At 40.2% G+C, this 9,604-nt stretch overlaps 1 non-coding gene across 1 annotated transcript; it reads left to right on the top strand.

Annotated features, from left to right (window-relative positions):
- The first annotated feature begins 7,003 nt into the window (after positions 1-7,003).
- TRNAL-CAG lies at positions 7,004-7,084 on the top strand. Its single transcript has one exon. It is a non-coding gene; the product is annotated as a tRNA-Leu (tRNA).
- Positions 7,085-9,604: the final 2,520 nt, after the last annotated feature.

The following is a 9,604-nucleotide window of genomic DNA, read 5'->3' as shown; positions in this document are numbered from 1 at the left end:
CAAGTTAATGTACTTCGACTATTTACAAGAATGGCAAGCTGTACTACTACCTTCTTTAAGTAGGCTGGCCTTAATTCAGGCTGTATTACAGGCACCACCTCAAGAAAAAAGGGTGTAACCAGTGCATAAGGCTCCTGCCATTGGGGGGTCTGGGGAGGGTCATAATGTATGCATCCTTGCCCCTACTTTTGTAGAAAGACTGTTTTCAGACTCGAACCCATGATCACTTTGTCACAATGGAGCAACTTTTACCGTTGCACCAAGGCCCTCCCTCTGAGGCACCATTTCAATATTATATGCAAATTTTTTTTTTCTTTTTTTTTTTTTTTGATTTGTCAAAAATAGTTCCTTCTGAAGCGTCCTAAAAAGAGCTACACAAGTCCTAAAAAATCAGATGCTATGCAATCTCTGTTAGCTTTGCTCACCACTCTATGAAGTCGTCAAAATGTTTTACCTTACGATTACGGGCCTACAAGTAGGGTTGTAAATGGATTGGATTTGGCTCGGATAGTGTTGTATCAGTATCCGCATCCGATTAGCTATCGAACGGATTCAGATAGTGCTAAACGGATACGAATCGGATATTTTATCCGTTTACATGTAAATATAACTTTTCGGATAGCTATAGCCTATCCGTATTCGCATCCGTTTAGCTTTCAAACGGATTCGGATAGTGCTACACGGATACGGACACGGATACAGAAATGGATTTCGGCTATTCATTTACACCCTTATCTACAAGTTGACGTCCTCTTTTGCTTTGCTCACAACCCTATGCCGGCTTATTATGGTTTTGTTGAACACCCCTTCGTTTCTTTGAACCCACACACCCACCCACAAACAAACAACCGCCGATTTCAAAGACTATTTACTTTTCAAAACCACAGTAGTGCTGGGAAACAAGCTGCCATCACCTGATTCACTCCTCCCTTAAAAATAAAACATCCTATATTTAAAGAAGAAATTTCTCAAACTACCAATCGCCATTGCAAAAGAGTCCTGTCAGAAGTGGGATTTTCACTACACAGAGCAAAATTAATTTGCTAAACAAACAAACAAGAAGTTATTATACAATGGAGCTACAAAGGAAATGAGACTGCACCCTTAAAGTATTTAGTAGATGTTCATTTTGCGGAAGAAAGATAAGAGGACAAGGAGAGTAATCGAGGTGTGAATACGGAGAGGAAGATATTAGAGAAAAAGTAGATTTGAGGTAGGGAATAATAGTATTTATTCACATTGAAAAAGCCTAAGATAGTGTCCCTAGCTAGAGAACTCATCTGACACATATTAGAGAAGAGAACGGCACCATGTAAATATGTGGACATAATTAAAGATATGTATGATAATGTTGTGATGCGCGTAAGATCTACGAGGGATCAAAGTGGTGAGTTCCCAATTATGTTTGGATTACATCAAAGACCAATGCTAAGCCTTTACTTATTTGTGCTTATCATGAATGATCTAATTCGAGACAGACAAGATGCAATCACTTGGTGTATGTTTTTCGTTGATGATATTATATTGGTGGATGAGACAAAAACAAGGATTAACGGCAAGTTAGAGTTGTGGAGATATACCTTGGAATCAAAAGGTCTTAAGATCAGTAAAACAAAGATAAAGTACGTGGCGTGCAACTTTAGCCACACTACGACATTTAATGAGGTGATCAATATTGATGATAAAGGGATACCTCAAAGTGATTTTTTAAAAAAAAATATATATAGCTCTATCGTAAATAAAGAATGCGATATAGAGGATGACGTTTCCTAGAGAACTAAAATAAGATGGTTGAAGTGGAGAGGTGCTAGTGGTGTTTTGTGTGATCAGCATATTCCTTAAAAACTCAAGGGAAAATTTTATAGGACTATCATTCAATCGGCCATGATGTATGGTGCGGAATGTTGGGCATGAAGATGTTTCTTAGATAATTAAAATAGGATGGTTGAAGTGGAGATGAGGATATTGAGATGGATGTGTGGCAAGATTATGAAGGATAAAGCATGACCATATTAGAGCTGAGTTGGGAGTAACCCCTATACATGAGAAGCTACGAGAGAGTCGTTTGAGGAGGGATGGTCATGTTCAATGGAGACCTCAGAATGCACTAATTCGGAGGAGTGACTTGATTTAGATTGAAGGATCTAAAATAGTTACGGGTGGGCCTAAAATAACCCTAGGAGAAGTAGTGAGGAAAGACATGCATAGTTTGGGCCTCCTCTCAAGTCTCAAGCATGGCCTCAAATAGAGATGTTTGGAAGACAACGAGCTATGTTGCCAACCCCATTTAGATGGATTTTTCTTGAGTTTCTGCCGATGTTGTTGTGCTCTTTTTTCCTTTAATATTTTTTAGTTTCAGTCTTTGCAAGGATCCATGTACACGACCCAATTTAGTTGGGATAAGGCTGAGTTGTTGTTGAAGATGTGGAGTAAGAATGTAGGATTGTGGAAGGGAGAGGTTGAGTGGTTGTTTGAAAATGTCTATTTGAAAAGATTAGATCTTTTTTTTTTTTGATGAAGAAAAGATTAGATCTTTATTCCATTGAAGTACAAGCCAGAGATTGTATTGAGAGATTTTAGGGATGGAATGGAGATTTTGGTTGGGAGGAATATTATAACGGAGAGGTCTAAGCGGTGGAGAGAGAGAGAGAGAGAGAGAGAGAGAGAGAGAGAGAGAGAATGTAAAAACACTAGAATGATCGTAGGAGTAAGGAATTGTGAACCAAAAATAGCCTCTTTGTGAAATGGGGCCAAGGCTGGGTACGTATATTTTTACATTCCCTAGACCTAGTGGTGGCGGAAGCCTCGTGTACTGGTTATGCCCTTTTTTTAGTGTTTATTTTGTGTTTTTGGTTATCCTGGATCAGTGAATGGCTGCAAATACAATACGCAATTGGGAGGGACGGAGACATTGACCTCCCTCTCTTCGTAATTGTGCAAGATTTATGAGTAGTACAACTTTTCTATGTAGCTATATATGTAGAAACAGAAACCCCACCCCCACAAAAATAGAGGATGATGATGAGTTCGTGATTGGGGATGACTTCGAGGATAGTATCGTAGAAGCTTGGAGTAATATGTACACTGGTGGGGTATGTCATCATCGCAAACAAATTGTGACTCATGCATGCATTGGTTTCTACATGAAACGACCAAAGAGAGGTATTGGTTTCTCTTACGGATCGAGGTGGGTCGTTAATCGTTATTCCTTTCCAGCATACAAAGGATGTCTATAATGTTCTCGCAGAAGGGCCTTAAGAGTGTTTTGGGAAATTAATCGTATAGTTCTTAGAACGATGGAGAGATGATGGTCAATGGGAAGATCGCCTCATAGGTTTCATTTAGATTGGGTAATCTTAAATCTGCCATGCTAGCTTGTACAAGGCATACACTTTGGCCGGCATATGCATGCAGCACATGCGAAGTCGAATTTCTATCAACATATATAACAAAACCTCTTCGACGCGCTACTATTCCAATTCGACGTCGCTAGCTCCGGTGTTTGTGTTGAGCTCATTCTCAAGTATGAAGGATTGCCTTGTTGCGCTATGATTGACCACGACGAATCATATCGAGAATGTGCTAACCTTTACTAGAAGACTAGCGAAGGAGGAGGATCAATTCAACCAATACCAAAATTGCACGACGTGGTGATTCGGAAATGCGAGGAGAAGTGCCCCCAATGGGAGATTGATTGTACGTTGAGATTGTTATATCAATCTGTACACCAGAGAGCTAATTTAGCAGGCAGGAACCATATTAATTTCGGAATTATTTTAAGGTTCCTAGCTCTAAACCAAGTCGACAATATGACCAGTTCTTTGGCCATAATAATCCATGATCTAAACCAATTTGTTTTGAGCTTCCGAAACAGAGCTGGAAATTTTTCTTTGAAACGCTCACTACCACACCTTGAATCCGGCTAAAACATAAGTTCATTAATTTGGATCGTCTACGGCCTGCCTGACCGTAACAGCCATAGCAGCCCCCTAATGAGGTGTGGTGTAATGACCGCCTCACCTCTGCCCGAGTGCCTTGCCCGAGCAGGGGTAAGGCGATCATTGCATCGCGCCTCATTAACGCGCTGCTATGACTGCTACGGGGCAGCAGGCCGTAGACGATCCATCTGTTTTCTGTTTTCTTTTTGATAAAAAAAACAGAAGTTCATCTCACCCTTGGGAGAGAGACAGAAAAGAAGAGAGGAGATGGGGCGCCGCAGGGAGAGAGGAACACCCGAACGGTTTAGGGTTGGGTGGGTACGTGGTTTGATTCAATTTTGACCGTTGGATTTGTCTTGTTTACGTGTCGGATTTTTAGGTGGATACTGGGGCAAGAACCGAGAGATGCGAACTTGAGAGGATAAAATCCGGGTTTCACAACTGCGGGGCCAATGGGACCATTATAGATTTATAGGATTGTTAGATAACCCGAAAATGTTCGGCAAACAATTTGGCAATTTCCTGATCGAGTGTCATTGACAAGCCGACCTTGTTGGTTCCTAATTGCCACAATTTCATTGTACCTATTGTTGGACCGTGCCTCAACATGGGAAATTTTTTTTTTTTTCCCCGTACAAATGAAAAAGGTATTTTAAGAATACGGTTTGCAATATCAATACGAAACAAGAATTGAATTAAAGCAGTTTTTAACAAAAATATCTGATACTAAACCATAAAGAGGGTTAGTAGTCATTATAATCTCAATGAATTTGAGAGGCCAGTTTGGAATCCAGGGGTCCTTCCAGATATCTATAGAAATCCCTTCATCCACTTTTCAACAAAGGAGGTGTTGTGTCAAGAAACTTTTGGTCCGGTCCACCTGGGATGAACCTGCAAAAAATCGAATGAGCAAAGGAGAGCCGGTGTGGCTCCGGCCGAGGACGCTCTGATGCCCAAGTTAGGTCTCCAAAGCAACAATATTTTTTAACTTAGTGAAAAGTTAGATGACGTTTGAACCTCATACCTGAGTATGTTATATGTATAGTGACATAGTGTGACCTTAGGCGGTTATAGAGAGAGTCCTTATATGGAAAGAGTCTGATTTAGGTAGGAGATCTTGTACCGGAGTTATATTTGGAAGTGGACTCTTTTCATGGTAAGAGTCCTTAGTTGAGTGGGATACGGTTCCGCCAGTGGATGATGGTTAATCCCAGTTGACTCAGCATATATCATGATCTTCGAGATGAGGTGACGTGGCCCCGAGATTTGCACGAATACAGTTATCATTCCGTTCTAGGGTTTCACAGGAAGATCCCACCCTTTGCGTTGGGCTGACCCTATGCTAGGCCGACTGTGATTTAACACCGACCCTGCGCGAGGTCCGAGTGTACGTGGGGCCTTGGTCTGAGTGAGAGCACTTGGCTCTTCTTCTTCATGAGCTGAGTGGGAGCACTCAGCTCTTCTTCTTCATGAGTTGAGTGTAAGCACTTGGCTCTTCTTATTCATGAGCTGAGTGGGAGCACTCGACTGTTCTTCTTCATGAGATGAGTGTGAGCACTCGGCTCTTCTTCTTCATGAGATGAGTGCGAGCATTCGGATCTTCTTCTTCATGAGATGAGTATGAGCACTTGGCTCTTCTTCTTTATGAGATGAGTGCGAGCATTCGGCTCTTCTTCTTTATGAGATGAGTACGAGCACTCGGCTCTTCTTCTTCATGAGATGAGTGCGAGCATTTGGATCTTCTTCTTCATGAGATGAGTATGAGCACTTGGCTCTTCTTCTTTATGAGATGAGTGCGAGCATTCGGCTCTTCTTCTTTATGAGATGAGTACGAGCACTCGGCTCTTCTTCTTCATGAGATGAGTGCGAGCACTCGGCTCTTCTTCTTCATGAGATGAGTGCGAGCACTTGGCTCTGCTTCATGAGATGAGTGTGACCACTCGGCTCTTCTTTTTTATGAGATGAGTGTGACCACTCGGCTCTTCTCCTGTTCTTCTAGTGTTCACCATCGACTGAGTGTAGTTTCCTATGGTCGAGGGTACCCCATTTGGGTCGTGTAAATTGATTGCCGGTCGGTCTTGGATTGCTACTTGGTCCGACCGATTGTTCTTGCTTTGTCTCTGGGCTGCCAGGTGTCATTCCCTTATTGATCCATTATTTCTTGACTCATCAGGAGGTTCCTTAAAATGGGTAAAACAGATGTAACCCTATTCCACACACATGACCATCTTTTTAGTGTATAATTTGATTGAAGTACCAGATAGGAAATACTTAGCTTTCAAAAGACATACCCAAAGTGTATTAGGCTGAGTAACAAGTCTCCATCTTAGACGCATAAGCAAGGTTTCGTTATGAATGTGACTCAAGTGAAAAACCATGTCGCCGTAGGATTTTGGCTTACACATCTGAGTCTAGGAAATCAAGGTAATTTTTTTCCCTTTTTGGATTCCCCCCTTCCAAAAGTTTGCATTAACAAAGTCAAATGAAGAACAAATACTTCTATGGATAAGAAAATGGGACATTAAATAAGTGGACATGGACCCCAACATTGACTTGATTAAAATTGAGCGTCCAGCTTATGAAATGAGGGTGGATTTCTAAGATGTGAGTTTACTTTGCACTTTATGAATCAAATGCAGAAAATATTCTTTTTTGGCCTTCTTAAGAAGAGGGGGCCACAAGATACGTAAAGGATGGAGAGAGCTCCATCATCCCAAGTAATTTATAAATCTTTGTTCGCATAGGGAGGAAATATTTTGACTGAAAAACACAACATTTTAATCTTACTTGGAGTTGGTGTTGTGTTATAATAGATCAAATCGGTTTTGAATTGAAATTCTTGTACAAAATTTTAACAATAATATTTTTTTCTTTCTATTTTTAGGGGCCCATTTTTCACGTCAATGGAATGAAATTTACAACAGAAGCTGAATGCTTTATTTTTTTCAACGTCAGCGCAGAAAAATTATCCCTTTTGACAAGCAACATAGAAAGTTATGCATAACAGTTACGAAGAGTGGGTAAATATTTTATTTTAAATCTGTGTACCATTATTTTGCGCAAATGTTAAGATGGCCGAGTTGGTCTAAGGCGCCAGTTTCAGGTACTGGTCCGAAAGGGCATGGGTTCGAATCCCATTCTTGACATTTTTTATTTCTATTTTGGGGAGGGAGAGATTGGGTCCTTGGGAGCTATTATGTATATATATATATATACCTATATAGGGGGGGGGGGGGGGGCGGCAATCGTGACCTCCTGATGAGCATGGGCTGTTGTTTTCTTTGGGAATTTTTTTTTTTTTTTTGATGAGCTTGAGGTGTGAAAGGATATTTTGGTTAGGGGGGGGGTTAAGACTCGATACTCTGTTAATATAGATTTGATTAAGGTGTTCAAGTAAGTTTACTTGGAAGACATCATTTTTTTCTGAGGAATTGATCATGATATATCTAATCCATGCATAATATCATGAAAAATCTCGAAATCTGACTTATCAGATTCCATTGTGGAAGACATCATTTTTTTCTAAGGAACCTCCTGATGAGCATGGGCTGTTGTTTTCTTTGGGATTTTTTTTTTTTTTTTTGATGAGCTTGGGGTGTGAAAGGATATTTTGGTTGGGGGGGGGGGGGGGGTTAAGACTCGATACTCTGCTAATATAGATTTGATTGAGATGTTCAAGCAAGTTTACTTGGAAGACATCATTTTTTTCTGAGGAATTGATCATGATATATCTAATCCATGCATAATATCATGAAAAATCTCAAAATCTGACTTATCAGATTCCATTGTGGAAGACATCGTTTTTTTCTAAGGAATTGATCATGATATATCTAATCCATGCATAATATCATGAAAAACCTCGAAATCTAACTTATCAGATTCCATTGTGGAAGCCCATTTTTTTCTGAGGAATTGATCATGATATATCTAATCCATGCATAATATCATAAAAAATAGATAAAAATTTATGACTGTTACTTAGTATTAAGGGAGTAAGGATGAAGGCAGGAGGTGGCAAGGTATTGGTGGGGAGTCTGGACTCTGTACTCTGGATTGGAGACACCACAAAGTTAGGTATATGATTTACTGTATGTCAATAGGAAGATATCTACAGGAAAAGTTAAAAGGGAGCTGGGCTTAATTAATGAGATGCGCCTGTTGAGGGTGAAACAAATAATGGCGCATAGGTGAAGGAGACAGTGGCGATGATGCACACATATATATCTTCAAGGGAAAGGTTGGGCACGTCACCAGGATGCGTAGTATGTGTCATTTTCTTCTCCATTTTGGAAAAGATTCTCTTGCCTTTCTGTGTCTAATCCTGTTATTGGTGCATGATGCTAGCTTATCGATGCTAACAGCATGCCCAACCCTCTCTCACATCTTAAAATGAATGGGTAGTTGAAACTTTGCAAGGGCTAGAATTGGAAAGGGATTAATGAGGGATTCTACTATACGCTGCCCGTCTTGCCGCCGTGCTTCCTCACACAGGCAGGCATGCAATGATTACCATACCCCACTCAGGCAGGAGGCTCAGGCAGTGGGTAGGGCGGTTATTGCGTGCTGCCTGTGTGAGAAGCACGGCGACAGAACGGACATCATGCAGTAGAGGATCCAAATTGATTAAGGAGATCAGTATTGGCTCCAGTCGAGGAGGCAAGGTGACGAGTGCTCAGAATGCCAGGGTAGGTAGCATGAGTGCATGACTTCTAGAGAATATACATAAAATGGTCCGTCATTCTCTGGGGTGAGCCGTATTTGCGAGTTTGTTTCACGTATCTTTATTGAGTTGAGCGAGAAAAGACATTAAGTGAAGGCATTGAGGATTTTAACCAAACAAAAAAAAAAGTGGAAGGCATTCAGGAAGACTCGAGTAGAAAGAGTGTGCCTGCTCAGTATGGAGATGGTAGTTGAGGTAATATGATGACACATTAATCCGTCTCCTTTTGGCAATGATAAAAGAGTGAAGAAGACCTTTTGTACGGAACAGTTATAGTTTCTTGGAGGATGGATCGATATGCCTCCTCAAGTTATCTGTTCCATTTTGTGGGCAGATCCATTTCCCCAAGTTCCTCTAATAGAATTGGCAGAAATGAACACCCTACCCCTGTCCGAACACACTACCTCGGTAAGATCCAACACCCTCTATTAGAGAAACTTGGGGAAATGAAGCAGAAAAAAATACCCTCCTCAAAATGAAAAAATTATTACGGTCAGGGGTCATTCTCTGTTTTATCTCAAATATAATTTTTTTTAATCGCTTTGATTAATTTATCATTTTGCATTACATACGCTATAAATACAAGAGTATTGGCAAAATAAAAACATATAATTGATAATTGTATATTATTACACTATAAAGTTGATAAACTAAAAATAAACAGAACATGTAATCAAGATCATTGATATTGTTCGAAATATCATCAAATGATCGATAAAGACCACATGAAAATCTTTCTTGCTATCTCTATATCTTTCCATGAACCTCCTCAATAAATATATGACTTCTATCATGAATCTATCTAGCATAAAGCCAAATTAATTAATCGAGATATGAATCTCTTCTCAAACGGACTTGAGAAGAGCGTCACCCATAAAAAAAAATGAAGGGCGTTGTTCTCTAGAGTGTTGTACCTGCGTCTCCATTGAGTCAAAAGCAATTTAAA

Source organism: Telopea speciosissima, chromosome 3 (assembly GCF_018873765.1).
Source record: "Telopea speciosissima isolate NSW1024214 ecotype Mountain lineage chromosome 3, Tspe_v1, whole genome shotgun sequence".
Classification (NCBI taxonomy): domain Eukaryota; kingdom Viridiplantae; phylum Streptophyta; class Magnoliopsida; order Proteales; family Proteaceae; genus Telopea; species Telopea speciosissima.
Note: the sequence above shows the minus strand (reverse complement) of the source record. Positions and strands in the feature narration are given on the sequence as shown.